This window comes from Lycium barbarum, chromosome 6, assembly GCF_019175385.1.
Source record: "Lycium barbarum isolate Lr01 chromosome 6, ASM1917538v2, whole genome shotgun sequence".
Lineage (NCBI taxonomy): Eukaryota > Viridiplantae > Streptophyta > Magnoliopsida > Solanales > Solanaceae > Lycium > Lycium barbarum.
The window spans coordinates 11,847,225-11,873,707 of record NC_083342.1 but is presented as its reverse complement, the minus strand read 5'-3'; the positions used below and the strand labels follow the sequence as shown (position 1 = coordinate 11,873,707).

Below are 26,483 nucleotides of genomic sequence, written 5' to 3'. Positions count from 1 at the left end.
GGCTTACTAGACACAAGGTTCCTGAGCGGACTACTCGAGTGAGAAGGCTACGCGGTCACCGGAAATTTGGACACCCCGCGCATATGCCAACTCTCCTAAATTTTGAGATTTTTGAAAAAAAAAATTGCGGGTGCGCAAAACACACTTCGCGTGTACGTGTGATAGTCTGAGTTTCCAGAAATTGAGGAAATATGAACGGAATGCCAGTTTAAGGAAAGCGGTAACACATAATTACAACAAATTTACATAAAAGGAATAGTTAAGCAAACAAAATATCACATAACATTTTTTGAAAGAAAATCACATAAGAAGAACAAATAACTTAATTAACCTAAGTACGCTATGGTTAAGAACCTAAAATCCCCAGCGGAGTCGCCAAGCTGTTATACCGCGTTTTAAATGGGTCAAATCGGAGTACAACATATTGGTGATTTCCAATTGTTTAATTTAAGGAGTCGCCACCTAATTATTTTAACGGTGAATTAGGACACCTATTTTAACTAAGTAAGTACTAAAATTTAACTCCGATTAATAGTCTAGGTAAGGGTTCTTAGTTATCTTAAAGGGAAGGGGTAAGACATCCTTTAAGATCCATTTAAATACGGTTGACCGGTCAAAACTTATGTTAATATTGGAAATCAAAATACTATTTCATCATTTTAGATGTTATTTGAGAAAAAGGTATTCATAGCTAAATATTTAAGTAATTAGATAGAAAAGGTTTACTTCTGGTAACGAAGTGGACCTATTATCAATCACTTCAAATTTTAAAAGGAATAAAATAAAATAAAAACTGTAGCCAAGTTTCAAACGGTGGAAACTAAAATCGTAAAAAAATCTTTGCCTCATTTTTTTAAAAAGGAACTCATTAGAAATCTCAGTTTGCAAGTTCGAAAATAATTAGGTGAAATAAAAAAATCAGTTTGCAATACTTGATTAGGTGAAATCTCAGTTTGCAAGTTCGAAAATAAATAGGTGAAAGTAAAAAAAAAATCAGTTTGCAATACTTGATTAGGTGAAATCTCAGTTTGCAAGTTCGAAAATAAATCCCAAGTTCGAAAATAAATCAGTTTGCAATACTTGGGAATACATCACGCCTTCTTCTTTTATACAATGCTACCCGTGAAATAAAAAGGCTACAAATACATACCTAAATTCTCAGAATGTTAAAAAAAACATGGTAAATACGGAAAAAAGGTCAAATGTACACCTGTCCTATCGATTTTCCTTTTATATCGACTACCCTTAAATTAATACTAGCACTGGTCCTATTCCCCTATCAAGATAATCAAAGAAAAGAAAAAAAAAAGGGTCAACAAGTTAGCAACACAGCAGAAAGAAGTCAAAGAAAAAGAAAGCTAAAAATAGAAATAACCCCCTCGCTCTCATTTCAATATTCGGATAGGAGAGAACAAGGGCAATGATTAATGAGAGATAGAAGCGTCATCTCGCCCCTCTTTCTTTTTACTCAAATGTATAGCGGAAAGGCGGGATATGCTTGACAGGACGAAATGCAAGTTTCCTTGTTCTAATAAAGATATCGAGCCTCGTTTGAGACTCCTCGCAACTCCGTATGTCATGCTTTTTCGAGTGCAGCGAACTGGGGTGCGGGGGTTTTAGGTCTACACTCGAACTCGAGTATATTTTGTATGCAAAAAATAACAACGAACAACAGAATCTCGGAGGTAAGAAAAAAAAGAAGACAACAAGGAATTTTTATTTTTTTGAGAGCAAGGGTGGCGGCTTCCATCTTCGTCCCAAATGGACTCTCAAATGCTAATATTTATAGGATACAAGATAGGGTTTTTTTTAGGATTCAAAATTTTTGGGCGGGATTTGAATTATCTAGGTCAAAAATCAGTTCAAAATCTGAACGTTTGAGATTTTTGTAAGGATTCGCCAGTAACAAGATCAGAAAAAGATGGAAGAAAAAATCAAATAAGGCTCTTGTACTAAAATGACGAAAGAAAAATTATAAAGAAAATCGAGTTTAAACTCGCCAATCATAATTTAAGCTTGAATAAAAAAGAGCATTCTTAGCATGAGAAGGTCATGCCCGAAATCGTGAAACCCCTTCTGTTTTTGTATTGAAACTCTTTGGAATTTTTCTGATGATGGATGTGGTAAAAAAAAAAGGCTGTTTGGAAGGGATAGCTATCTGATTAGGTTTTAAAATGAATATTGAATGTTGGCCATTAGATGAAATCCAACGGCTGAGATAGGTTTTACTGAATGTCTTAATGGGCTAGGAAGAAATTTATTGGGCTGTAAATTGGATTTCAAGTGGCTGAAGTTTGGACGGCCCAATCCCTCTTTAAGTCTTTCTTTGAGTTTCTAAATGGATCAAAATAATTCTTTTGTGTTATAAAATAGTGAGTAGTTAATTATAATAATAATCGTGATAACATACTACTAATAAATAATAGTAATAATGACGAATAATTTCTAAAAATCATAATATCATATATTAATTAATAATTTAGAAGCTCAAAGAAATAAATTAAAAAAGGAGGGTCAAAATCGGGTGTCAACAATTATTAGCTACTAACAATAGCTTGAAATTTAATGATGAGTGGATTTTAGATTCCGGTTGCTCTTATCATATGTGTCCCAATAGGGATTTGTTTACCACATACGAACCTGTTGGAGGTGGAGTTGTCTTGATGGGCAATAATGATCCATGCAAAGTTATTGGTAAAGGTCCAATCTGAATCAGAATGCGCGATGGCGTGCTGAGAACTCTCACAGATGTTAGATATGTTCTTGACTGAAAGAAAAATGTCATCTCATTGGGCACTCTAGAATCTCTTGGGTGCAAATACACAGGTGAAAGTGGAGTTTTGAAAATCTCTCTAGGTGCTCTGGTGATAATGAAAGCACGCAAATCTGGTGCGTTGTACACTTTATTGGGATCCACTGTTACAGGTGCTGCTGCAGTTTCCACATCAAATCAAACTGATTCCAACATCACCAAATTGTGGCATATGTGATTGGGGCATATGAGTGAGAAAGGTCTTTCCATTCTCAGCAAAAGAGGTCTGCTATGTGGACAAAGTACCAGAAATATGGAGTTCTGGGAACACTGTGTGTTCGGGAAGCAGAAAGAGTCAGCTTCAAATCTCCAGCAATTCATCAAACAAAAGGTACTTTGGATTACATTCATTCAGATCTTTGGGGTCCTTCTCGTACCCCGTCAAAAGGTGGTGCCAGGTATATGCTAACTTTCATTGATGATTATTCAAGGAAACTTTGGGTTTATTTCCTGAAAAATAAAAGTGATGTTTTCTTAACTTTCAAACAATAGAAAGTTTTGATTGAGAAGCAAACATGAAAACAGGTCAAGCGGCTTAGAACAAATAATGGCTTGGAATTTTGTAATGATGAGTTCAATGAATTTGGGAAAAATGAAGGAATTGCTCGACATCGCACTGTGAGGATGACCCCTCACCAAAATGGTGTTTCAGAAAGGATGAACAGAACTCTTTTGGAAAGAGCTCGTTGCTTGATTTCAAATGCTGGGTTGACAAACACCTCTTGGGCAGAAGTTATCTCTACAGCTTGTTATATTGTCAACCGTGCTCCTTCTGCACCTTTGAACTTTAAGACTCCGGAGCAACTGTGGTCAGGTACTCTTGCTAATTATTCAAATTTAAAAAAATGTGGTTGTCCCGCGTACATGCATGTGAATGAAGGAAACTTAGAGCCAAGGGCTAAAAGGTGTATTTTCCTTAGATATGCATCTGGAGTGAAAGGATATCGACTCTGCTATCCTGATCCCAGGTCACCAAAATTTATAATTAGCAGAGATGTAACCTTTGATGAATCCTCTATGTTATATCCCAGAAAAGAGTCTTCTAGTTCTTATAATAAGAATAAAAAGCAAGGTATATATGAGCAGATGGAGGTTGAGCTTGGCATTCCTTCTGAGCCAAGCTCATCAAATGTGGAACAAAATACAGTCGAAACTCCTGAAGTTGAGCCAGAATCTGAAGCTCCAGAAGTTGAACCAAATGAGTATTCCATAGCCACACACAGACCAAGAAGACAAATTCAAAAACCAGGAAGGTATGGAGATTATGTTGCATTTGCTTTTCAATTGCGCAGGAAACTGAAGAAATTGGAGAACCATCAAAATATCCAGAAGCAGTTTCTGGTGTTGATTCAGCCGAGTGGCTGATTGCAATGTATGAAGAAGTTGAATCTCTCCACAAGAATGGTATTTGGTCTCTTGTAAAGCCGCCATCAGGAAAGAGAATTGTTGGTTGCAAATGGGTCTTCAAGAAAAAAGATGGCATTCTAGGGGTTGAATATGCACAGTATAAGGCACGATTAGTTGCAAAGGGCTATAGTCAGGTACAAAGAGTTGATTTTAATGATATTTTCTCACTTGTTGTTAAACATAGCTCCATTCGTGTTTTGCTTGCCTTAGTGGCCATGTATGATTTGGAGTTAGAACAGCTTGATGTTAAGACAATTTTCTTACATGGCGAACTTGAGGAACAAATATGCATGCATCAACCTAAAGGTTTTGAGATTGAAGGGAAAAAAGATCATGTTTGCTTGTTGACGAAATCCTTGTACGGATTAAAGCAGTCTCCAAGACAATGGTATAAGAGGTTTGATTCCTTTATCTTGGGTCATCGTTATTCGAGGAGCGTGTATGATAGTTGTGTTTACTTCCGGAAGTTAAATGATGGTTCATTTGTTTACTTATTGTTATATGTTGACGACATGCTCATTGCTGCTAAGGATTTGACAGAAATTCACAATTTGAAAAGTCAGTTGAAAAGTGAATTTGAAATGAAAGATTTGGGAGCAGCTAAGAAAATCCTTGGCATGGAGATCAAAAGAGATCGAGGAGCCAACAACCTATTCCTGACCCAGAAGAAGTACTTGGAGAAATTCTTAGAGAGGTTTGACATGAAAGATGCTAAACCAGTGAGTACTCCTCTTGCTGCTCATTTTAAGTTATCAACTGCTATATCACCGCAGTCAAAGGAAGAAGAGAGGTATATGGCACAAATACCATATTCTAGTGCAGTCGGCAGTATTATGTATGCAATGGTGTGTACACGTCCAGAAATTTCACAAGCCGTAAGTCAGGTAAGCCGGTATATGGCTTGCCCGGGTAAATCATATTAGCAGGCTGTGAAATGGATTCTCAGATACTTGTGAGGTACTTTAAACGTATGTTTAGAGTTTGGGAGAAATACTAACTCTTTGGTTGGTTTTGTAGACTCAGATTATGCAGGTGATCTTGATAAAAGAAGATCACTAATAGGTTATGTATTTTGCATTGGTGGTTGCGCTATTAGTTGAAAAGCTACATTACAACATGTAGTAGCTTTATCTACTACTGAAGCAGAATATATGGCAGTGACTGAGGCGATCAAAGAAGCCTTATGGTTGAAGGGTCTATTTGGTGAACTCAGCTTATACCAAGGTGGTATTACCATTTTTTGTGATAGTCAAAGTGTCATTCACTTGACTAAAGATCAGATGTATCATGAGAGGATGAAGCATATAGATATCAAGTATCACTTCATCCGAGAAACTATTGCTGAAGGAAAGGTCTCTGTTCAGAAAGTCAACACCAGAGACAATCCTGCCAACATGTTTGCAAAGCCTCTTCCAGGATTGCCTTTTATGAAGGATGATTTAGCCCATATGGGCATTAGCGGAGATAGTGGAGCAAAATTACTATATCACTCAAAATTAGACCAAGGTGGAGATTTGTAATATGACCTTCATTTTGATATAGGCATAAGCCTATGAGGTTATTCTCTTGGGATACTTTTTGGGGTAATTAGAGTATTTACTCTAATTTTGTACTCTCTATTGTACTCTTGTTGATATAGTGAAATTGCTCCTCTACGCTTGTGGACGTAGGTCACACTGACCCAACCACGTTAAATTTGTGCTTCATTTATTTTCTTTGCTTGCCGCTGTTCTCAACTTACTATTGTCTTTGTTATTGTCATTATAACGTTATTTGGCTAAATTCCGCATTACCCGGGTTCTCGATCCTAACAGATCAAGTGAAAAGATTTCCTACAAGCTTTAATTTGACACTTCTATTCCTTCTCCTTTTCCTTCTAGTAATTTTAATCTTTTTGTTTATAATACCTCACTATAAGTTTAGGAAATGAACCTTGAAAATAAAAGAAAATGTTATCGCATAATAGGGTAATAGCAGTAATATTAGCGTATATCGTCTAATATGTAGGGGGGAGTTTGCCATTTTAATTAAAGTTGGCGGGGAAAATGATTTCATTCCAGATCATCGATATACATACTTTATTCTTTTGTTGTCTGGTCTCAAAGAAAATCTAGGATATTTTAGCATATGTAGCTCTATCAAATAAATTGTCTTAAAACAGATTTTTATTTTTATAGGAATTCGAAAATAAAATGCTAGAGATCATTGTAAGGTCATTTTCTTCTATGCAATTTGTGTAAGGTTATCTATATTAAACCATTTACTCGGTAGAACACTAGGAAGTCTAGAACTGCTTTACTTTACTCGAATAATAATACATATAGCTACTTTTATTCTGGAAAGGATTCTTTTTTGAGTATCAAATGCCTCGAATTCCTTCGAGATATGGAAGGAGTTCTTGCATAGGTTCTGGCAGCAAACTTCAGCTATAAACTGAAAGAATCTTCCACGACGAAATGCCATTGTGTCATTGCCAAATCATTCTCAAAATAGAGCAGAGAAACTGATCAATCGAACCAGGTATTGTTGTTGAATTCCTGATAAAATAGAAGAAAATAGAAAAGATCTTAACTTGCTATAGAAGAAAGGAAAGCAGTACTGTCAAATTCCAGAGAAAATATAAGTACCTTTCTTCACTTACACACTGCTAAAAGATCACAATTGAGGTGATTGTATTCAATAGAATTTCGGCACAACTTTCCATTAACCAACTGAGGTAAAAGCTGGAATAACTTACAAATTGTTACCTAAAGCCTGACAAAGAAAGAAAAGATGATTAAGTTGAGATCAAATAATCATACAACAACATTAATATTGGCTAATGCTTTGAGATGTTAAATTTTGAGGAAACAAACTTTCTGTCTCGTGTACCTTTGAACTCTGTCAGTAGAAATATCAAAGCTCAAGAGTTAACATGTGCATTACTCTAAGCCACCTTCGCCTTCCTCAACTCACTGGAAAAAGGGAAACAACAAGAATAACATGAATTGCCGTTGAGATGAAACTTCAAGCAATACTTGAACTGAAAAATCTTCAATTAAGAGTTAATCATGTTTCAAAAGACTATTCATATTCGGCTGACATCTGCATATATGCATGGTAAAAGATTTCTATGTAAGTAATTTTACGTTTTGCTATTAAACATACTTCATGTTCCAGAAAGAAATTGAACGTCAACAACAGCGGAGAGAAAAATTTTTCTGACATCCCACCAAATTTGCATCTTTCTATAGGGAATTAAACTTAAAGCATGGGTGTTAACCAAGGAAAAAATCATGATTTGATATAACTTGAGAAGGGTACAAAAAACTACTGATCAATTTGAGAAACTTCTTGCAGAATATTACCCGTTCGGTCAAACAATGTGATGAGATGGATAACAAGAATACATGAATTGCTGTTGAGATGAAGTTCCTAAGGCAATAAACATCCGGCTCACATATATGGGCATGGTAAAAGATTACTAGTTCATCAATATTACATTAAGCCAACAATTTTGTGGAGAATATTATTTCAATTCCTACCTATATGAGATTTCATGTTACAGTGTTCGAAAGCGAATATAAATATTTTATCAACTTTTTTTTTGGGTCATCTAAAATTAAATACATCCCGATCTGAAGACAATTCCTCGACTTCATACAGTGACAATAGACGCTCCACACTGCTCAAGAATATTTGATAAAGAAGAAGAATTAACAAGCCAGCAAAGAGAAGTATTGAAAAGGAAAAGCTACTGAAGAAGACTAACTTACATCAGGCAGAGCATCATTCATGCTCAGAAGCAACTTTTAATGCTGAATAAGCTAGGAAGAACGCGATGTCAAGGGAACCAAGCTGCCAGTTTAAAGATTAATCAAGAACTGAATGCTTCTCAATTTTTCAACATCTAGCATAATATTAATGTCATCACAATACATCTATTTTGTTGCTTAACCTTAAATAAATCTCTGATGCAAATCAATGCTGATTTTCAAGTTCCAAGCTGCCATATGAGGCTGACTCAAAAAAGGAAAAGAAAAAGAAAACAACTACAATCAGAAAAATGGAGTTTGAAAAGTGACAACTAATATCCATTCAACTATACTCTAGAGATTCGGAAAATCACAACATTGATCAACCATCAGTATTTACCTATCAAATGCCATGTTGTTAGAAAGTTGAAGATCAACAAATAAATCTGCTAAATGAAAAAGAGCTGTGTTTGAAAATCTTCCTTCTAATTTTTTGATTTCCAGGCTTTATGTAGTCTTCTTACAGGGAATAGGCAAAAGTTACCTTACTGTGAAATAGAGATTTCATTTTTCCGAGCATTCCGCAAATTGATTAAACAACTCCTGCAGTGATAATGGATCAACGAACTGAAACGAGTTAATAGACAAGCAAGGAGAAATTTTCAAAAATAACTGGCAGGTTATCTCTAAAGAGTAAGTGTTTTTTCTAGCAGCATGAACTTCATCTTTAGATGAGTTCAGCCCCGATCCTTCTAGATGGGAACTAGAAATCTTAGGCCAGTCCTCACCTGTCTTGTGTGATTACCAGAGATAGACAGAGCAATTAATGATTACCAGAACATAGAGGGATTAGGGAATGCCTTTATTGGCGATGATATCTTCTAGTTGCAAACTTCAGCTACTAACAGAAAGAACCTCCCACAAGGAAATGACATCGTATTTGTTGGCGGATCATTCTAAAAATAGAGCAAAATGACCGATCATATTGTTGTCAAGTTCCTGACAAAGAAAAGTAGTTTGTTAGTTTGCCATAAAACCATTCTAGAGATATAAGTTTATAACATACATGCAAAACTTAAAAAGAAAACTGTCGTCCTTTAGAAGATAATAACTGAAAAGGACTAAGCTCTGGGTGATGTAAATTTGCATTGTACTGTATATCCACGTATCACGAGGAGTAAAACATGTCTTTTTATGCTTATCATATTCCAGATGACAAGGTTAATATTCATTCCAGGCTTAAGCTAAAAGCAAAGCCGGAAATGCAAAACAACAGAAGAAATTAGCATCACATGATGCTGAAAAGGGACTCATGTTTTGCTATCATTTTGGAAAGACTACACTTACTGTTACGGGCTGCCTTCATTGTGCCTTGGCGCCCGCAACCTCGCGCGCCCCGAGCGGGCCAAACGAGTGTCAGCCGCACAGGCAGTGCCAGCCCACAGGCAGTGTCAGTCGCACAGGCAGTGTCAGCCCCGCAGGCAGTGTCAGCCGTGCGGGCGACGTGCACCAACATGGGTTCCGACGGACGGGAGCCCACAATCATCTTAGATATGCTCCATTGCATATCCTAAGAGTAGCAAGGAAGTTTAGCAAGGATCTGAGATGAGCCCACGGGTCATCGACGCACGAGCGACCCCGTGCGAGCCTAAGTGTCAGTCCCGAGCGTTTCCAAGCCACGGATGGAATCTTGCGATTTCGGGTGAACACACCCTTCCTAGGATGTTATTGAATGTGCTTACCAAGTTTAGCGTCATTTGAACATCATGTACCTAAGGGCTTGACTTAGCCAAGGAGCAGTGTTAGTGTCAAAGCTCCCTAAGGCCATATCTCGTTCCACGAGCATGGGAATGAGATGAAACTTCATGGAGGAGTGAAGGAAGTCAAGAGAAAGAGTTAGGAACAAACGGCGCCTCATTTGGAGTTCGGATCATTGAGAAAGGCCAAGTGTGATTCTCGGGCAGAATCATGTCCAGTGCTAAAACTTGGGCTTTTCTTTTTAAAGCATATATAAGGGGGGTACAGGTGTCTCAGCTCAGCTAGCCTCCCCCGTGCGTGCCACCATCAAGCCGCACCAAGTGAGCAACCTTGGGGGCCAACCTCAAGGGCCTGCCTAGGCATCCCCAATGGATCCTAGGTACCCATACGAGTTACGCAACTCTATGGGCCGCGCTCGGCCACAGGCCGACGTTGGGCGCCCAACGAGGGCCGGAGGCTTGACGTATGGACCGACCATGCCCTGCGGGCTATCCTTGAGAATGAGAAAGCCCTTCGTGCCGATTGAACACTCGAGGCACCTCTCCTAAGAGCCTCGTGTGTTGACTTGTGAGCTTGGCTCAGGTTCAGCCTAGCGAGCAAGGGTCTGTTGACTTAGAGGTGCAGTCGTAGGGCGACGTTGCACCATGCAAGACGGAAGTATGTCGCGAGGACCACATTTAGCAAAGCCTCATATAGGCATACTACAAAGGACACACATGACACAGGCCAAGGATTCAAGAGTTGCCCTACTCAGGTGTCGCACCGCTCAGGTGCACAGGCACCAGACCGGTGTCAAGCCTGAGGGACTGTCATGTCCGTAGCCAACCCCAGGTGTGAGTGCAGGCAAAGACCCAACATATGAAACATGCCACAGGGGCATACTAGCAAGGCAAGGCCAAGGCCTTGACATCGACCCAACGGCACCGCTGAAGCTAAGCCTCCAAAGCCATGGACACAAGATCGTGCCATAAGTCCTGGGACTATCATTAGGCTGGCCCGTAGTCCTCCTGGACTACGGGCGCCGTACGGGCCGTTAGTGTACCACTGACACTATGAAGGAGGCGGCCCATGACAGTTGGTATCAGAGCACAAAGATCATATCATTAGTGCATTATTGAATGTCAGTGCAGAGTTCCTATCAAGGCAGGAAGCGATGTTCTTAATGCAATCAAGTCAGCGAACTAGATGCCACTGACTAGAGGAGATTGGTTGTATTCAGTTTCCGTTAAAATTTTCTTCATCAACCATGAACCACATTTTTCAAAATCATGTCATGCCACAACCGTTGTTTCCGCCATCGGTTACATAAGGTGATTTCATATTGAAGCATCCGAATTTCATCGACGTACCTTCAAGGATGGCTTTCACACAATGAGCACTAATTTCAGAGGGATTCCATTGAGACGCATCTGTTGCACCTTATTTTTACCAAGGCTAAACAAAGCACAACTTATGGAGCTCTGAAATAGTTAATTATGTATAGAGTCGCCACCTAGCATTTAAGGTATACTAGGGTACCTATAAATTATTGATATATGCAGCTTAACATGGTCTACGAAAATAAGTGAGATTCTAGGTAAGGGTTCAAATTATTCCGAAGGGAAGGTGTTAGGCATCTTTCAGAATCCACAAATGTGGTTCCCGGCTGGACCAATTTAACTATACGAGGGATGTGTAAAAAGGCTTGATTATTATTTACAAAAATTAATAGAATTTAGACTAAAGAATAACTAATATGACTATTCACATAAATAATCATGCAATATGTATTTTATACATATGTGATATAATAATTATTTAAAAAAAGAAGTTATGTGCAACTTAGAAGCTTGGGTATGTGAAAAGGGTATAAGGAATGGACATGAAATTATTTTGCACTCAAGGTGAGTTAACTAATTTAACTAGATAAGTATGTACGCCTAATCAATTAATTATGAGAGTACATTCTAAAGCCTAAATATTGAGGCAAATCACCCTATTTATTTACTTAAGTGTGCTAAGCTATTGAATTAAAACTCTAGCGAAACATGATAACTATAAGAATATTAGCTACGAAAATAATAACTGCCTAATATTAATTTGTCTAAACACATAAAATTTAAATCACCTAAGCAGATCATAAATGAATACCACCAACCTGCACCCTAAAAAAGTAAAGTTTCACTATGTTTTATGCTTGTATAATTTAAGAATGTAAAAAAAAATATATAAACAGAGAATTTAAGAAGCTATTTGAACTTCTTTTAAGCGTCATCTTCAAAAAGTAACTCCGGATACCTGCATGAGACTTAATAAAAATGTTAGTAAGAGAATAAATAACTATCAGATGAATTAAAGAAATAATGAATAAACTTAAAATAAAAACTCGTCTTTATACATGGAAGGCCTTGGAAATCGACGGAAATTTCTTCATCGGCCATTTGGGTTTAGTATTCGCCCAAATGAATTTAAATAAATTTGACAAAAAATGTAACGGTACAATTGGCCATCAAAAGTATTTTTCGGGCACAGAACCAACAATAATATTTGTAAAAAATAATATAAAATGTGTAAAATCAGTCCAAATAATTAGAAACAGTGAAGTAGACCCGAATAGTAATAAAAATATTGGAGCAATGAGAAGGCAACAAGAAATAATGCCTAGCAGCTAGCATGCTTAAAATATCAACAGAAACAAAGTTTACCAGGAAGCATATATGCGTCAATCAAAACATCTCATACGAAGAGGAAATAGTGAACAACATACAACGCTAAAGACACAACCATTTGAAACAATTTTTTATCACCACTAATAAATAAATTGAATACCAAAGTGTGGTTCCAAGTATTTGGATGGTTTCTGCAACAAAGCAACAACAAAAACAAAAAAAATGAAAGGGGAAGAGGGAAAAGGAGTGAGCAGCGAAGAAGAAGAAACAACAGAGGGGCATCGTTGGCGGCTGGTCACTGGCGTTGCTTCCACGACGTCACCATAGCAACGCCACAAACACAAAATTTGACCAGCTATGGAGAAAATAGATAAAGAAAAAGAATGTGCCGAGGTTCAAATTCCTCTGGCCAGATTTGAAAGCACTTGGAGCAACCAATGGTGTCGCCCGAGTTCCTGGAAACAACAGAAAAAAAAAGTAAAAAGAAAGGGGTAGGGGAGAGGGGCGTCATAGTTGCTGGCTGCTCCGATTCACCGGAGCTAGGAGCTCCTCGCCGGAGCAGCGACGAAGACGAACGGAAAAGGGTAAAAGGAAGCAGTAGAGTCGTGGTGGTGGTATTCCCGGCTGCTGGTTGAGGTATGGTGAGGAAGATAAAGGGGTGGTGGCGTGGTGTGGTTGAGATGTTGGGGTGTGTTTGGGAGAGAGGGAAGAAGACGAAGTGGGGAGAGAAGTGGCGGGGAAGAGGGCTGTTTTTGGGTGCGTCGGAGTTCACCGGAGCTCAAAGCTCCGGCGTGGAGGGGCGACGGCTAAGAGAAAAGTGGGGGAGAAAGAAAATGTTTAGGGTTTTGGGGAGAGAAAAAAGAAGATCTGCTATGTGCTTGTGTGTGCTGTGCAAATATGTGTTGGATCCCAATAAAATTAAACCCCTCCCCTTCTTTTATAACATAAAATCCAAAAAAAATAAAAAATATATAGAGCCATACCCCTTTGTCCCCTTATTTCTTTTAACTAATCAAAACCTAACCCATCACTTCAAAATGTCCACTTTTAAAAAAAGTGACGAGATCTTGATTTGATTGAATTTTGCTCTGCATTTAAAAAATTAGTTGCTCCGCTTTTCCCTGCACTGTCGAGCTGTACTAAAATATAGTTAATTAATACATGTATATATAATAATGTAAGTATAAAATATAAATATTAATGTGTAAGATATGAAAAGGTATCGCTATAAAATTAAGAAACAATTATTAATTGCACAAAAAATGGTAGTATTACGCTGTACATGTGCAAAATAATGATTCTTGAAAAATGACAATAAATTGAGAAAATTCCTAAAATAAGGATAATCATCAATAAATTGTTGAAAAAATGTAAAAATATGTAAAAATGTATTTCGTGCTCTTTAACGAATCAGGGCCCCCCAAAACGTTAATTTTAAGCACGTCGAGCCAAAATTAGGTGTCAATAGCATCTGGTCAGCAGGTAGCACCATTGGGTTATGCTGCTGGGGATGCGTCCACATCCGTCAGCGTCATAAAAACTCTGTTGGCAATTGGTTAGCAGCTTTATTCAGCGAATCATGGACTCGCTAAAACATCAGGTAGAGACGGTGAGTGCATCAAAAACTTGCCCAGTCAAGGTCTCTTGTCCATGTACATAACAGCTGCACCTTTTCGAGTGTCCTCGATGAAGGGTGGACCACAAGCATTTCCTGAGGGCACACAATTGCGGGAATTACTACCTTAGACGCCTAGCCATCATAAAGGTCGCAAGTAATAGAAGGCGAGTCCCTCAACAGCCATGTCTACATTCAGTGGGCTTATAAGCCCAAAGCAAGGGGCAAGCTCCAGCTTGTGATCATCAGGGCTACGTGTTACGGGAGGCGAGTTTTTGCCAATAATCTACCATCATACCTATCATCATAACTATCATCATGGAGGGAGAGCAATCTCCAACTTTGAGCTCTAGACATTGGGTGATACCGAGCTAGAGCGGGGCGCGCCCATGAGCCGCGACAACGTAAGGAAGGACCTGTGAGCAGGCTTCTTTGCGGGGAGTTCGTATGTCATAATTAGCATGTGGAACCATCCACCACATTTGTAATGGAATGCCAAACCAGTTAAATGGGGAGGCAGAATCAGGAAAAAGCCGAACCACCGCGTAGGGAGGCAATGTCATTAAAGAGCCGAACCACTGAACGTGGGGAGGCACATGTCGCACATTGTGTTGTTAAACCGACACACGGAACAACACCAAAATCAGGCTGATCGTATGGCGGGAGACATTGCGAAAGGTCACCGATCCACGATGCGTGGGTTAGGCTTTTTATCATGCCGAATCACCAAGGTGAGGAGGCAAAGATCATTGACCAACATAAGAGTGGGGAATAGCTAAGCTTCAAGTTGGAGAATGTGATCTATCCAAAGGATAACCAAGGGATACCGAACTGGAGAATCGGGCATCAAGCATAGGAGGAACAATTTGAGAACAAAGACCTATGGTCACGTATGTATGAAGCTATCTCCCCTCGAGCAGAGAAAAATCAAGTACTCACCAGGGGTACGTTCCAAGAGTTCTTCTCAGTGCCACATGGTACCAAACATATGAGTTGCCGAAGATGCCATGGTGCAGCATGGTCTTTCCAGAGGCCATATTATATGCAGATTGGTTTAGAGTTGAGCTCCAAGCAGCCACCAATGCCAGGGAATAAGCAAGGCGTTATGTCAGTCACAACTTGTCCACCAGGACATTGGCTCAAATTGCAAGTCACTCCGAGTCATGATACCGGTACTTGACCTTGCTTATACACCCAACAAGGTGAGTTGCCCACAAGAGAAAAGGGATCCCTAACAGCATGGTTGGCGAGAGCGCCACACCAAGGGATGCCCACAATAGCCATCAGGCTATCATCACGATATTGGTGCCACACCAAGGGACGCGAATATGAGTCATCAGATTATTAGCAGACATATGGTCAGCAGGTCATCAGCAGATATATGGTCAGCAGGTTATCGGCCAACATGCCGTCATCACATCATCGGCCAACAGGTCGTCATCACGCATCGCCCGCCAAGGGCTCAGCTACCGCCCGCCAAGGGTGTAGCCATCATCCGCCGAGAGCTGCATCGCCCGCCAAGGGCTCGACCATCGCTAGCCTAGAGCGCCATTGCTCACCAAAAGGCTCAACCATCATCCGCCGAGAGCTGCATCGCCCGCCAAGGGCTCAGCTATCGCCTGCCAAGGGCTCGGCCATCGCTCGCCTAGAGCGCCATTGCTCGCCAAGGGCTCAGTCATCACCCACCGAGAGCTGCATCGCCCGCCAAGGGCCCGGCCATCGCCCGCCAAGGGCTCGGCCATCACTCGCCTAGAGCGCCATTGCTCGCCAAGGGCTCCATCGCTAGTGTGTCACTAAGAGATGAGGACATCTTGGAACCTCGGCATCAGCATTTCAATACTGCCGCCACCCATGTGGGGGAGTATTCGCCCATTCCGACAGCATTGGGTCCATGCATTTCCAATTGGAGAAAAATCTTCCACAAGCAAAGCAAAGAGACCGCACTATACATAGTGGGGGTTGCATGTGCCACATCAGGGTGTGCCAATCCTAAACCGGGCTAAAGATACAAAGGGAGCAGTACATCCACTAGCTGTAAATGAAGTGCCTTAGTCGGGAAAAGGTCTCAGATGTAAACTACCAAGTCGGAAGCAGACTTCCAAAACAGATTTGCCATTTTGCTACAATCATCATGTGGCTAGCCAGAGTGCCATCACTCAAAGTTAGGCCACCAGAGGATGCATCAGTTGCTGTGAGGATCATGGCGTGGTTGACAACGAGGTCACCGCGAAGTTAGCCACCAGAGGGTGCAAGCGCGGAGGCGCTTTCCAAGTGAACACCGGGAAGTGAAGTGCAGAGGCACGCTTGGGAGAAACTTAGGGGAGCAGTGCACGGGCACGACTCCATTTTCAAGAAGAACACACATGGGTTGCGAACCCACAGGATCTGGGGCCGCGATGTAAAACCCCGAGGGGTCAAACTCCGGGTTGTCGTTGGCGTTATGAGGCATCGAGGACGATGCCTAGCTTGAGTGGGGGAGAATGTTACGGGCTGCCTTCATTGTGCCTTGGCGCCCACAACCTCGCGCGCCCCGAGCGGGCCAAACGAGTGTCAGCCGCACAGGCAGTGCCAGCCCACAGGCAGTGTCTGTCGCACAGGCAGTGTCAGTCGCACAGGCAGTGCCAGCCCACAGGCACTGTCAGCCCCGCAGGCAGTGTCAGTCGTGCGGGCGACGTGCACCAACTTGGGTTCCGACGGACGGGAGCCCACAATCATCTTAGATATGCTCCATTGCATATCCTAAGAGTAGCAAGGAAGTTTAGCAAGGATCTGAGATGAGCCCACGGGTCATCGACGCACGAGCGACCCCGTGCGAGCCTAAGTGTCAGTCCTTAGCATTTCTGAGCCACGGATGGAATCTTGGGATTTCGGGTGAACACACTCTTCCTACGATGTTATTGAATGTGCTTACCAAGTTTAGCGTCATTTGAACATCATGTACCTAAGGGCTTGACTTAGCCAAGGAGCAGTGTTAGTGTCAAAACTCCCTAAGGTCATATCTCGTTCCACGAGCATGGGAATGAGATGAAACTTCATGGAGGAGTGAAGGAAGTCAAGAGAAAGAGTTAGGAACAAACGGCGCCTCATTTGGAGTTCGGTTCATTGAGAAAGGCCAAGTGTGATTCTCGGGCAGAATCATGTCCAGTGCTAAAACTTGGGTTTTTCTTTTTAAAGCATATATAAGGGGGGTACAAGTGTCTCAGCTCAGCCAGCCTCCCCCGTGCGTGCCACCATCAAGCCGCACCAAGTGAGCAACCTTGGGGGCCAACCTCAAGGGCCTGCCTAGGCATCCCCAATGGATCCTAGGTACCCATACGAGTTACGCAACTCTATGGGCGGCGCTCGGCCACAGGCCGACGTTGGGCGCCCAACGAGGGCCGGAGGCTTGACGTATGGACCGACCATGCCCTGCGGGCTATCCTTGAGAATGAGAAAGCCCTCCGTGCCGATTGAACACTCGAGACACCTCTCCTAAGAGCCTCGTGTGTTGACTTGTGAGCTTGGCTCAGGTTCAGCCTAGCGAGCAAGGGTCCGTTGGCCTAGAGGTGCAGTCGTAGGGCGACGTTGCACCATGCAAGACGGAAATATGTCGTGAGGGCCACATTTAGCAAATCCTCATATAGGCATACTACAAAGGACACACATGACACAGGCCAAGGATTCAAGAGTTGCCCTACTCAGGTGTCGCACCGCTCAGGTGCACAGGCACCAGACCGGTGTCAAGCCGGAGGATTGGACTGTGCGCGCACCAGCGTCGCTCAGCACCAGGCGAGGGACTGTCATGTCCGTAGTCAACCCCTGGTGTGAGTGCAGGCAAAGACCCAACATATGAAACATACCACAGGGGTATACTAGCAAGGCAAGGCCAAGGCCTTGACATCGACCCAGCGGCACCGCTGAAGCTAAGCCTCCAAAGCCATGGACACAAGATCGTGCCATGAGTCCTGGGACTATCATTAGACTGGCCCGTAGTCCGCCTGGACTACGGGCGCCGCACGGGCCATTACTGTACCACTGACACTATGAAGGAGGCGGCCCGTGACAACATTTGTAAAAATGACCAATCTTACTGAGACAACAGTTGGATCAACTCATTAACAAATGGAAAGAATACATGAATTGTTGTTGAGATGAAAGTCCAAGCAATACATGAACTAAAAATCTTCAAGTAAGATGATGAGCGAGATATATAACAAGAATACATGAATTGCTATTGAGATGAATGTCTGAACACAATAAACATCCGGCTGACATATATGTGCATGGTAAAAGATTACTAGTTCATCTAAAACCAGATTCATCTATAACATTACATTGAGTTATCAACTTTCTGGAGCAAATTATTTCAAACCCTACCTAAACCAGATTTCATTTTTTATCACCATTTTTTGTCATCTAAAATTAAATTCACCCCCATTTGAAGATGATCCCTTGGCCTCACAGTGGAAATAGATGCTTTATGCAGCTCAAAGATTTAACAGAGGAAAAGAATTAGCAAGCAAGCAAAGGGAAGTAAGCAAAAATAAAAAGCTACTAGGGAAAAATAATAACTTACATCTGTCCCAGCGCCATTCGTTTTAGTCATTACAGGCATTCACAATCAATATTTATGGTGGAAATATGAGCAATTTTTGGCCAGTAATGCCCTTTCTCGAATTCTAGACGTGGTTTGAGCAATGGACGCTCCACACTGCTCAACAAGATTTTAAAAAGGAAAAGAATTACAAACAAGCAAAGGGAAGGGAAGTAAACACAAATAAAAAGCTACTGCGGAAATAGAATAACTTACATCTATCGGAGCGCCATTCGTTTTAATCATCACAGGTATTCCCCATTGATTTTTATGGTGGGAACATGAGAAATCTTTGTCCAGTAATCCCCCTTGTCAAATTCTAAGAGTTGTTTGAGCAATGGGCAACGGGAAATAGATAGTTCAGAGATGGAAGAGGGCCTCCCTTTTACTGGGAGAGATTGGAGATTAGGGCAATGACTGATGGTCAGCACAGAGAGGGAGGAGGGCAGCACTGATTCTGGAATAGATTGGAGATTATGGCAATTGTTAATGTATAAACGTTGAAGGGAAGTGAGGCGCCGAATACCTTCAATAGGTAGTGAATGGAGCCCATTATGGCCAATTAATTTTAGCTCAGAAAGGGATGAGGGAAGCCCTTCTTCGAGCAGTGACTGAATTTGAGGTACATTATTAGTAGATAGATATTCAAGAGAGGTGAGGCTTTAGAGAACTTAGCTGCTTAATGTTTTCAGATTGCGTATGCTAAGACTTCGAATAGAGCAAGGCAACTCCCAGTTCTCACTAGCAAGAATCTCTGCGTCACTACCATCATGTACGATTACTAACGCTCTGCGATAGGGGAGTCTCTGTATACGCCACTTCTTTTGGCCATTCACCAGTTTCTCGCAATCCCAGATACGAAGGACTTCTAAATTGAAGGGCAATCCTCCTTCAGGAAAGGACTCTATTCCGGGACAATTTTCCAGTTTCAGTTCCTTAAGAGATGGAAGGAGTTCCTGCATATGTTCTGGAAGCCACTTCAGCTTCTTGCAGTTCTTAATAAACAAACGACGCAATGACGTCATCTGAGTCCCACATGCCACCAAAAGTCTTTCAAGATTCTCACAATACCAAATATTGAGACTTTCAGCCCCAGTGGGAATAAAAAGCCTAGTAAGGTTGTGGCAACTCTTTACACTAAAATTGCGTGCTCTTGGGACCAATTCAGGTGATATATCATCTATAGATTCACATCCATTTATATCCAAAACCTCGAGAAATATGTTTCTAAGTGGTGTCTCCAATTTCAATTTCCCACTAGATATCCATATTCTCTTCAAGGTACTCGGCAGAATGCTAAGAGGTAAGGAGGTAAGAGAGTTACAATCAATAATAGACAAAGCAACAATCTGCTTCATTCCCTGAAGTTGGGAAGTAAACAGTTCAGCGTCATAAAAAAGAACTCCAACCTTAGGAGAACCCAAAACATTAAACTCTTCCAAATTTGAAAGTTGGATAGGTGTCTCCAAACTAAGTTCAGGACATTTTGAAATTGTCAATCCTGTCAGAGAACAAAGATTTCCAGGCAACTTCCCGATCAATTTGGGGCAATCTTCAATTGAAAGTACCTGAAGTGCAGGGAACTCTCCGTTCCCAACATGCCACTGCTTCCACTCAGGCATCTTTTCAAATTAAAGCTTCTCAAGAGAGTTAAATGGCTTTCTGGAACACGAACTACCATAGAATTCTTCGGTCACCTCTGTTATTCGATGCATCTCTCTAATGGCAAGGAATTTCAAAGAAGGAAGCTGTCCTAGTGCTGGCAAGGAATCACAGTACTTGCAATTACTAAGAGACAATTCCACCAGCTTAAGAAACAAATGATCAGCTAGCCAATTTGGAAATTTTGTCCCTCTATATCTGGTGATTCGGAGTTCTTCTATGTTTGTGTGTGGGTGTAGCTCATCAAGTATGTCTCTTTCAATTTGTGAATTGTCAGCAATACTTTCACTCCACTTGAAAGATAACCTTTCAACATGTTCCATTTCCCTCATGTTTGCCTTCAGAGCCTCCCTTCTATCAACCACATTTTGCAACTCTAGAATTGATAGAGATCCATACAAGTTATGTAGTTCACCTAGACCACCGATTCGCGAACCACTACAACAACCTAAAAGAAATTTAGCTCCCAATAACACATGGAGGCTTTTCAACTTGCTTGGATGTAGCAGAATCTTCAAGCGAGAAGTGTCGCTAATGTCAAGGTGACGCAAGTTGATCAACTTTTCCATTTGCGGTGGTAACTCCTCAAGATACCCACAAGAAGACAAGAGAAGTATCTCCAAGTTATACAATGCACAAATGGAATCTGGTAACTTTCTTATCGCTGTCTGAGAAAGGTCCAAAAAACTTAGGAGCTTTAATTCAATAAACAAGACATTCGGCAACTCCACAATCGCATAACGAGACAATGACAATGCCCTTAATGATGTTAGTCTTGGCAATATGTTATGAAGCACCCTCTTGCTTAGAGAAAATGATATATAGAATTGAAACTGATTGGAAGCAATGTCCTCAGCTGCTCCAAATTGTAGAGGGGTTTCAACTTTTCAAATTCACCATCTTCCATTGAATATGACAGGTGTCGATTTTTTTCCGATATATGAGATCCTTCGTTATCTTCCAACCTAATACAAAGATTTGAAGATGCAATTTGGGCCAAATCATTGACAAGGTCATGCATTAAGAATGCCTTCGAATTCCATTTAGTAGACTCTCGGACCCTTTCAAACAATGATCTTGATCTCAAGTCTATAAAGTATTGGTTACCTAAATGCAACTTCTGTACAAGACCATTAGCAATCCACAGGTGAATAACTTGATCTTTGCAAAATTGATAATCTTTGGGATATATTGCACAAAAAGCAAAACACCGCTTCAAATGAGCAGGAAGATCATTGTAGCTCAACATCAATGCTGGTAATGTACCATTCGAACGACTTGGCAGCTCCCATATTTCACTTCTTAAAATGTCTCTCCACTGATCCACCTATGGTTTGGAGCGTAAAATACCAGCAAGTGCCTTCAGAGCTAAAGGCAATCCTTTGCACTTGTGTGCAATTTGTTTTCCAACCTCTTCAAGTTCTGGATGTTCTTCAGCATCCCTGTTTTCTAAAGAATGTCGTTTGAATAAAGCCCAAGAGACTTCACTAGACAGAGTCCCCACGTTGATTGCCCCACTACCCATCATCAAGGCAACACTCTCTTTACGTGTCGTCACAATGATCTTACTTCCTGTATCTCCTTGTACAAAAACATTTCTCAAGGCATCCCAATCATCATAGTTGTCATTCCAGATATCATCTAAAACAATAAGAAACTTTTTGGCTTTTAAGTTTTCCTTCAATTTGATTTGAAGTTAATTAAGTTTGGCACCAACCATTAAACCAATTTCTTGAAGTAACCCTTTTGTTATTCTGACAGCATCATATGGTTCAAACACACAGATCCAACCTTTCAAACCAAAGTGGTCTTTCACCTTCTCATCATTGTAAACCGCTTTAGCAAGTGTTGTCTTGCCTACACCCCCCATTCCAACAATAGGAACAACAGTCGGATTTTTTCCATTTGCATCGTCAGACAATAAACGACCAACCAATTCCTCTATTTCATCTTGCCTACCAAAGATATCAGATTCATCAACCAAAGAAGTTGAAGTTCTTCCAGTAACTTGTTTAGTCAAACCAAAATGCTCTTTTAAGCCAAGGCGACCAATTTGATTTTCCAACACTTCCAACGTTTCAATGGTGTCTTCCAACTTCTTTTTTATGTTAAGAAAAAAATCATCACTTAAGCCCAAGTTGATGTCACTGACCTGCAAGTTGCTTATTGTTTCTGCAAGATTTTGATGCTGACCTTCCACCTTAAGTCGTAAAACTTCATAATTGACTTCTTCCATTAAGTTTTCAGCAGAGTCCACAGCATCTCGAAGCTCATTAAGCCACTGGCTCACGTATAGATTTGATGCTTGCTTATTCTTTGCATCAGTTAGCACAACTTGAAGACCAAGCAAAGTCATCCTCAGCTTCTTTAAGAGCCGAACATCATGCTTATGCTTCTGAAACATCTTCCTTACCTCACCCTTAGGAGTAAGCCTATCAAATAGAACATTCAAAGCTGAAGAGAGAAATGCACCACCAACTGCTAAGCCAATCTCCATTTCTGAAATCTGCAAAGCAAAACAAGTAACCACAAAATGATTTTAAGAATTTTGACAAGATTAATGTTTCTATTTTACAATGGTCTTTACTAAGAGCTTTACTTCAGCTGTTCAGTGCTAGATCTATATGCAAACAAGAAAGATTGGAGTACACTAACTGTTAGCAAAAGTTATTTGCAATATCTTGCTTTAACTAGGTTTGTCTTAGTTTGCATAGATGGCAGCATAAGTAAACAATATTTTTTTCTTTCCTCTTTTCAAGACAAAGACTTTCTTGCAACTTGACGCATATTAATAGAAAATTTAAAAAACGGAAAAGGGCCAAAAATACCCTCAAAATATTTGAAATAGCTCACATTTATCCTCTGTTTGGTTTTGGTATCAAAAATACCCTTGCCGTCTAAATAAGGGACCACAAATGCTCTTACTTTGAACAGATTGCCACTAAAGCTGACTAGGCAGTCCAAAGTGGCAAAAATGCCCTCCCCTTTAAATCCATGCCTTCTTCTCCCACTTAGGGCCCCTTTCCTGCTAGTATTTCTACTAGTGGCAGTGGTGGAGGGGTGAAAATTTTTGTGGTGGAAGAGAGAGGAGTAAAATGGGTTAGGGGTGATGAGGTGGCAATGCCACGTGACATCCACCCCATCAAATGTCAGTGCCATGTAGGATAGGATAGTGGACAACTTTAACGGAGGAGGGGTATATTTGAACCAATAGTATAACGGTAAAGGTATAATTGGACCCAAAGTATAACGAAGGGTATATTTAGCCTTTTTCCAATAGTACAGAAGTATATTTGGCCCTTTCTGATTAGAACTTTACCTTCTATAAAAAAGGATCCCTACAATTCTATTTAAGTAATATTTTGGAGCATATTTACTGAAAACATGAGGCTTCTTCGTAGCAAGGAAGGTTATTAGAAGCTCTCTTCGTCACACAACAACAACAACAACAACAACAACAACCCAGTGGAATCCCACAACGTGGGGTCTGGGGAGGGTAGAGTGTACGCAGACCTTACTCCTACCAAGGTAGGATGGCTATTTCCGAAAGATCCTCGACTCAATAGAACGCATAAAAAGAGGTCAAATAAGGCCAAGAAATTCAAAGCAATATGAAAATGAAAATAACGAAAGCAACTAAGCCATGATGAAGCAGTTTGCAAAGGGGCAGTAGCTATCACAAATAAAATAAGATAATCAAAGTACAGAAAATAACAAATAGTAGCCGAAATCAAAGCACAAGAACTTATATCGCGATAGTGCAACTACTAATATGAAAGGATAAACGATACTATCTACTAGCCTTCTACCCTAATCTGAGTCCTCCATACCCTCCTATCTAAGGTCATGTCCTCGGTAAGCTGCAACTGCGCCATGTCCTGTCTAATCACCTCTCCCTAAAACTTCTTTGGCCTACCTCTACCTCTTCTGAAACCATCCATGGCCAACCTCTCACACCTCCACACTGGGGCATCTGTGTCTCTCCTCTTCACATGTCCAAACTATCTCAGTCTCACTTCCTGCATCTTGTCTTCCACCGAGGTCACTCCCACCTTGTCCCGGATAGCCTCATTCCTAATCCTGTCACTCCTGGTGTGTCCACACATCCATCTCAACATTCTCATCTTGGCAACTTTCATCTTTTGAACGTGAGAGAACTTAACTGGCCAACACTCCACCCCATACAACATAGTCGGTCTAACCACCACTTTGTAGAATTTGCCCTTAAGTTGCGATGGCACCTTCTTATCACATAGCACTAAGGAAGCGAGCCTCCATTTCATCCACCCTGCCTTAATACGATGTGTGATATCATCGTCAATCTCCCCACTACCTTGTATAATAGACCCAAAATACTTGAACAAATAAATTATTTTTTTTCTATCTAAAATCAAACAGATTGCTAAAGCCAACGAATTGCTATAGTCAATTTGCTTCACGTGCTGTTCGCAATTATTTTCCTTTAAATCATGCTGCTCTATCTTATTCTATATATGTTTTTTTGTCTTTTAATTGATAACCGTTAGGCTTTCTCTTTGATAAATCATATGATTTGTTCACATCAATTGCTCTAATTGTGTAAGTGCATGGCAAAAGATCAACAATTAGCAATGGGTTCTCTTTTTTTGATACTTTCTCATGTTTTTTCTTTCAGTTCAAATTGTTGAAATCGAAAAACTAGATGAAAGAAGCGAACTTTGCCGACGAATGAAGTAGACCAAGATGGTAGTCAATTGTTATTTGCTGGAAAAATCAAAGGTTTATCTCTTTCCTTTTTTCTTTGTTTAAATAAATTTTGTCTTAAATGTAGATTTCACACTAGATAAATTTGTCATTAACTGTTTTTCTAATATTTAAAAATAGTTAATTGATTATTTTTCTAATATTTAATAGTTTGAAATTAATTAAGTTTTGACTATTAAATATTTCCTTATTTGAAAGATATATGAACTCTTAATATTAGGATTCATAACAAAGATTAATTTGAACTAATCTCCGGAGCAAGTTGAACTAGATTAATTTAATATTTTAAAATTAAAATTTAGATGTTCAAAAATTATATGAGAAATACTATAAGTTTTAATTATTTTCATATTAATATGACAAAAAATACATCTTAAAATATTGATCAAAATTCATATAATTTGACTTTCGAATGTAAAAGTGAACGGAGGAAGTAATATTCAGGGAAGAAAGGCGTAGAAGAGGTGGATCATGCCGTAAACCAACGTTTTGAAATTTTCTTTCTACTAAGAGTATTTCATTTATTTTTGGCCAAAATCACTCAACTTAAACTTTGCATGCTTCTTTTATTTAGATATTTATATTTGGTAAAATAAATCTTAATAGCATCGCATATGATTAGTTATCATGTTTCGGCGCATCCAATAATTTTTCTTAACTGCTAAAATTACCTGTAACATCAAGTGTTTGTTTCAACTCCAAGGCGATGGATTTAAGTATGTCCAAAGAAGAGAAACTAACAGATGAGGTGGTGGTGAAGTAGATCTCCGATGGGGTTTGCTGTGTTGATTTTTTGTTTGTGTTTGTTGGGTTGACCCGATGTGGTCGGCCCTTTGTCTTTAATTTGTGTAGACCTTTTGTTTTGTTTTTTCTATTTCTGTTTATTAATAAAAAATACACCTCCACTAAGGTTACTTGGTGGTTGCTAAAAAAAAAAAAAAAAAAAAACCGACGGATGCTGGCATGTGTGTTTTACAAGTATTTATATATAATATCAAGCTAGGCATAGACAAGGTGATGTGACACCTCTCTATGGCCAAGGATTTTATTTATCTTTTTTCTCTTTTTTTTTGGCTTTTTATATCATTTATTCAATTATGTTATTTTAAAAGTCATCTCCATAACTCACACCCATTTATTTTCATTGCTTTTACTCTTAATTAGTATTAGTAAATTCACAATTCCCAAGCCATTCACGCTCATCTAACTTTTTACGTTACCTCCTTTATTATGCTCTTTAAACCACACTAATTGTAGAAAATATTCATATTTATGTGGTATGTTAAAAAGTCCAATAGTCACCTTTTTAATGGACCAAACCTGTAACGTCCTTTTTCCCTTGCCAAAGTAGTGCACAGTATCATTTTCCTATGTTCTGAATCCTCCTGAGCCTCATCATTTTTCTCCATCCATTCTCTATGTATGCGTTTTTATATTCAATATTTTGTTTATATTTCATTTGTATTCATTTAAAATATTGATATCTACTCAACCCTAACTTTTGATGAAGCTTAGGATCTTTGGTGCAGGT

At 40.0% G+C, this 26,483-nt stretch overlaps 1 pseudogene; it reads right to left on the bottom strand.

The window, feature by feature from the left end:
* Positions 1-6,366: 6,366 nt before the first annotated feature.
* Positions 6,367-25,863, bottom strand: LOC132600788 (putative disease resistance RPP13-like protein 1; annotated as a pseudogene).
* Positions 25,864-26,483: the final 620 nt, after the last annotated feature.